Here is a 6,000-nt window from a genome sequence, read left to right on the forward strand (position 1 = left end):
GATTTCATTGGTGAAAAGACAGATTAGTGGCAAAAGATCAGAATTGGGCTGCCTTGGTAAATGCAGCCATAGGGGATTAAATAGTAGCAAACCGTTAAGCCGAGTGAGCCATTATGCTGTGTGAGACATTTCTGTGGTCAACTCAATTCTGAGATACTGTAAGTGATAAAACATTGATTAAAATCAGAGCAACAAAAACAGCACACAGCAGTTCACTTTTAGTATTTTGCTGTGCTCGAGGTGCAATACCTATTTACTGATTGTACTAAGCTTTTCATCAGGGCTGCGCTCATTTGCCCCGGGCTCCGTTGGCAAAGGGGAGGTAATCGTCTCCAAGGCTTAACGCCCAGGCCTTTTCTACACTACCTGCCTCAAGGTGCAGCTTTTTCTCCAAAAAAAAGGAAAAATGAGCCTGTGTGTAGGAGTATGTTTGCGTGTGGGAGTGATAGGTGTGTTTGTCCATGTAGGTGTGTTCATGAGAGTGTCTGTGTGTCTATGTACAGTCTGTGTGTGTGGCAGAGGGAGTGTATCAGGAGGAGCCACTTTGCAGCTTTTCATTGCAGACTGTGGGCTTTTTTCTTGGTAATGTGCTGAATGACTTGGCCTTGTTTGTTATTCTAGGCACGTCGGTGTGTGTCTGCACCCACCAGCTGATGGCAGGTGACATTAACAGAGAAGCTCTTCCCATGCCCAGCACTGTTCTCTTTTTGAATCCCTGGCGCGCCACAATGCAGTGAGCCAGCTCCACTGTGTGTGTGTGTGTGTGTGTGTGTGTGCGCGTGCGTGTCAGTCAGTGTTTCCGTTAAGTAAATATGGCCCTGGACAACGTGAACAAGAAGATGAATATTTACCAGTCATTTAAGATATTTACCGGATCCATATGCACTGGGTTGTGGTGAAAGAAAATAGTGTGAGTTGTTGTAACTTCTCAAGGGACAAGTTCTATGTTGGACTGTGTGGTTAAGCCTTTCATATACTCCTGCTATGTCTTCACCCTAACAAGGCCATTGTGTTCCGGAACTGTTGCTTGTACAACAGAGTTGTTGTGTAAACAATATGTTTGTATTGTCACCTCCCACTATACACTATACATGGGACATGTTCTTCCCTGTGAAATCAGAGACAGATCTGCCTCGCAGCTGTTTGATTAAAGCTTTTTCTATTATACAATTAATTGGTCTCTGCCTAATCTTTTGATCTTGATCTTTTGGGTTTTCTACAACAGGGTGCACAACCCATTAGGGTGTCCACCCATTGTGCTCAGAATGACAGAAATCACATTTACATTATGGTAAGATGCACATAACAGAACATGCAACTCATATTAACAACCCATCCAAGTTGTTACAACTTTACAGTCCTCCTCTTTCTAAGTTTCTAACAGAGATGAAAATCTCTGTCACATGTGGAACCGTTATCAGTTGCACTGTTTAGAATGGTGTTTTCCTGTGAATTGTATTTTGGCAAATGTTCATTACATGACTAGCATTGTGCCTCTGGCTTCTGGCCAACAAAAGAAAGTTGATATGAAAACCAATAGAACATGAGAAAAATGGCATAGCGGTGGGTCCAATAGGGAAATAAATGGAAATATATTTGTCCAAATTATATATTTACTCCTGTCTATACAGAAAAAAATTTAATCTGTCACGGCCGTCGTCGGAATGAGACCAAGATGCAGCGTACATTTAATTTGTTAAAATGTCGCCAAAAAATGACCATAAAGCTGACAAGAGCTATAGTATGCCTAACAAATACAACTTCCCAACATGACAAAAGGGGAAAAGGCTGCCTAAGTATGATTCCCAATCAGAGACAACGATAGACAGCTGTCCCTGATTGAGAACCATACCCGGAAAAAACATAGAAAACAGAACATAGAATGCCCACCCAAATCACACCCTGACCAAACCAAATAGAGACATGAAAAGTCTCTCTAAGGTCAGGGCGTGACAGAAGCAATCGGTGGAAGCATGCATTTAGTTTTTGGAGGCAACAGAAGGAGAGTTGTATGGCGTTAAAGCTCGTCTGGAGGTTTGTTAACACAGTGTCCAAAGAGGGCCATAAGTATACAGAATGGTATCTTCTGCGTAGAGGTGGATCAGAGAATCTCCAGCAGCAAGAGCAACCTCATTGATGTATACAGAGAAAAGAGTCGGCCTGAGATTTGAACCCTGTGGCATCCCCATAGAGACTGCCAGAGACTGCCAGACTGCCTCTTCTTACCAGAAAGATGTTTGTTTCTGTCTGGGCGATGCGTGAAGAAACCAGCTGGCTGCACCGATTCCGTTAGCGTCTCTCGAGTGAGCCATGTTTCCGTGAAGCAAAGAACGTTACAGTCTCTGATGTCCCTCTGGAATGCTACCCTTGCTCGGATTTCATCAACCTTGTTGTCAAGAGACTGGACATTGGCGAGTAGTATGCTAGGGAGTGGTGCGCGATGTGCCCATCTCCGGAGCCTGACCGGAAGACCTCTTTGTTTCCCTCTTTTACGACGTCGTTGTTTTGGGTTGCAGTCTGGGATCCATTCCGTTGTCCATGGTGGAGGGGCAAGCAACTTGTTGAACGTCACTCAAAGCAATAATGTTCTTGTCCAAAAGCTGCAGATCAAAGAAGAATGATGAGTGAACACAGATGAGGAATATGGACAAAATGATATCTATGCAAGAGGAGGAAAACTCATCACTGAATCTTTTGCTCCGCACTCAAGACCTCTACCTGCAAACCATGACAGATGAGTATGAGGCCGTACGGAGCAAGTGCGACACTCACGTGTCTAAAATGAATACTCTATGAGCCCAAGTGGACTTTCCTATGCAACAGTCACGCGCTACAGTGTGAATACCCAACCAAGCTCGCAACCGGAGCTCGGTACACAAAGTAGTGAAGATGACGGAAGGTTTCAGACCTCTCTCAGGTGTACCTCAGTCTTTTCCTCTTGGCCATTTGAGCCTGACAGCTTGAAGAAATTTTTGACGCCAACAAAGCCAAAGCTTGGATTCTCCTCTTTGATTTTTGGCCCATACTTCACTACAGGATGAAGCAAACCCTCCCGCGCACTTGGCATGGAACACCTTGAGAAAATCGTCAAGAACTTGGGGAAGCCAAACGACATTGCGACGTTCTTAGCTGACATAGAGGACGCCTTGTATGGCTACCCAAATACCATGAATACATACAGGCTGTACCTGTTGAAGCGAATGTTGAATTGACGTGACAGGGTTCATCAGTCTACAACAGCAACACAGTCAAAACGACTATGTGAGACTTGCCACAGCTTTGAAAATAGAATTCAGTGGTTCTGTGACTCGTAAACACAACACTGGCTAACAAGCTCGGAATGAACAACCACAAGCATAGGGAATGTTCAGTTAACTTTGGCCTACTCACTGAAACAGGAATGGAAGAGCTATTGCCATTCAAACAAATGTTTCTTTTGAACATGTTTTTTTATTTAACCTTTCTTTAACTAGGCAAGTCAGATAAGAACCAATTCTAATTTACAATGACGGCGCTACCCCGGCCAAATCCTGATAAAGCTGGGCCAATTGTGCGCCGCCCCATCACAACCGGATGTGATACAGCCTGGATTCAAACCAGGGACTGTAGTGATGCCTCTTGCACTGAGCAACTCAGGAGGCCAAACCAGCATCCCATCTTCATTAACTTCTTGGGCCCTACAGCCCTTGTAGGTTTGCCAATCTCAGAACTCAGAGAGCTTGCGAGCACAGCTTTTGAAGCATCAAATGTGAGCCATGCTAAGAGCCCTGACATCTAGGGTTTCAATATTGAACAGGAGCACTCACTCCAGGTAGAGGGTGCGAAACCACGACACCAACCGCGGTCAAAATAACTATAAAGAAAGTTGCCAGCGAAATGACTACCGCTACCTGATCTCTACATTCATGTACCTAACCCACACAAAGTGTCAGGGCACAAGGGTAACAAAGCATCCAATGACGCTAAAAACATAAACCAATACTCTCTAGAAGGTCTGCTAAGAGAAGTACATAAGCGCCAACAAATTGAGAAAGAGGAAAAAAATAAGTCGTCATGACTAGGCATGGAATTGGCAGAGAACAGGTCCGCTGAAATTAACACCATTAGCGAGGATGTAAGCAATCCAATAATCCCCGCTCTCACTCGAAACTATCCAATAACCAAAGCCCGGGCTTTGACAAGACTCCTATACAAATGTCATAACACACGAGGTAAACAACATCGCAATAGCCAATTCCAGTCAAACTCCAATAAGTCAATCTGTTTTCACCATGAACACAAATGACACGTAATGCTGTTGCGAACAATCACTCCACTTTGTGGGGAATATGACCACAAACGCAATTCTGAAAGTCACTACCTGGAAACAGTCCTGGAGGACTGCTTAACCCGTGTTGCTAATTGAGTTGGTCTCGACAATGTCGCTCATCTCCCAAACAAAGGGCACAAACTTTTCGTTTATGCCTTAAACACCAACACCTACCGCTGGAGAGGGAGTCCCAAGACACAAAGGGGGGGGGGGAATACTAGCCCAGACCCATGATGATGTGACGGGCCTGGCACAGCTCCTGGTATATGTCCGTTACGTTTATGGGGGGTCAATTAAGGAAGACATCCTCTCCTGCAAACCATTGGACAACAAGAGAGGATATTTTTAAAGTACTGGACAGCTTTGTGACATCAAATGGACTTTGGTGGTCAAGATGTGTTGGTATCTGTACTGATGGCGCACAGCCATGTCAGGAAGACATAGTGGAGTCTGTGCAAGCAGTTGCTCCCGACGCCACTTGGGTACACTGCCGCATCCACAAAGAGGCTCTTGCTGCCAAAGGAAAGGCTGACAGCTTGAAGACATTTTGGACACTACAGTGAAAATGGTTAACTTTGTTAAAGCAAGTCCCCTAAACTCTTGGTCTGTCTTGCATGTGTAGCACAGGAGATGTATTGGTAGACTTTTGGTACCGATGATGAAGAAAATTACAGTATCTCTGTCGGTAATGTGGTCGGCATTTAATGGTGAGGTATTCCAGATCGGGAGAACAAAAGGACTTGAGTTTCTGTACGTTACCACAATCACACCATGAGTTGATAATCATGAAACAAACCCCACCGTCTATCTTTTCCCCAGAGAGTTCTTTCTTCCTGTTTGCGTGATGGATAGAGACAATAAATCATGAGAGAGCCATGCTTCTGTAAAACAAGAGTATGTTACAGTCTCTGATGTTTCTCCAGAATGAGATCCTTGCCCTGAGCTTGTCAGGGACTGAACGTTTGTTAGTAATATACTCGGAAGCGGTGGATGGTACAGTATGCATGCTGTCTGAGTCGGACTAGGGCCCCACTCCTTCTACCTCTTCTACGGCGCAAGCGTTTTGGTGCAGCCCCCGGGAGGAATAGAGCTGCCTTGTGAATTTCAAACAAATTATCCAGTTCAGGGAGTCAAATTTCTGGTGAGTGACCACCAATCTAGTTTTCAAAAGTTGTAGGTAATAATACAAGAAACATTCTGAGCAAATAATGTAAGAAATAAAACACAAAAAAATAATACAGCAATGTTGGATAGGAGCTAGAAACATGGTGACTGTGTCTGTCAGTGCAAGATGATGAGTAGCTACTTAGTGCAATGTGTAATTTAATGTGAAGAAGTGTGGAAGATGGGAGAGAACATGGCAATGACAATGGTTTTATAGTTTTATGGTCTGATTGAGAGAGAAAAAAGAGAAGTGTATGCTTCCCACATAAACTGCTTTAATGGAATCAACAAAGTTGCACTCACTAATGCAACTGTTCACTAATGTATCCACAACACAGTTCCACAACACAGTTATTAAGAGCTGAATGGTGATATTCATACACAGCTCAAATCGTGAGGAGGCTGTGGAGTTATAAGCTTCACTACTTGATGCCTTTGTAGCCTGGGCTGTGTGTGTCCATTTTAGCTGAGCGGGAACTGCACTCGCTGGCCAATACAAACCATATTAGAGGGATAATCCTGTTTTA

The sequence above is a fragment of the Oncorhynchus masou genome, chromosome 32, assembly GCF_036934945.1.
Source record: "Oncorhynchus masou masou isolate Uvic2021 chromosome 32, UVic_Omas_1.1, whole genome shotgun sequence".
Taxonomy (NCBI): domain Eukaryota; kingdom Metazoa; phylum Chordata; class Actinopteri; order Salmoniformes; family Salmonidae; genus Oncorhynchus; species Oncorhynchus masou.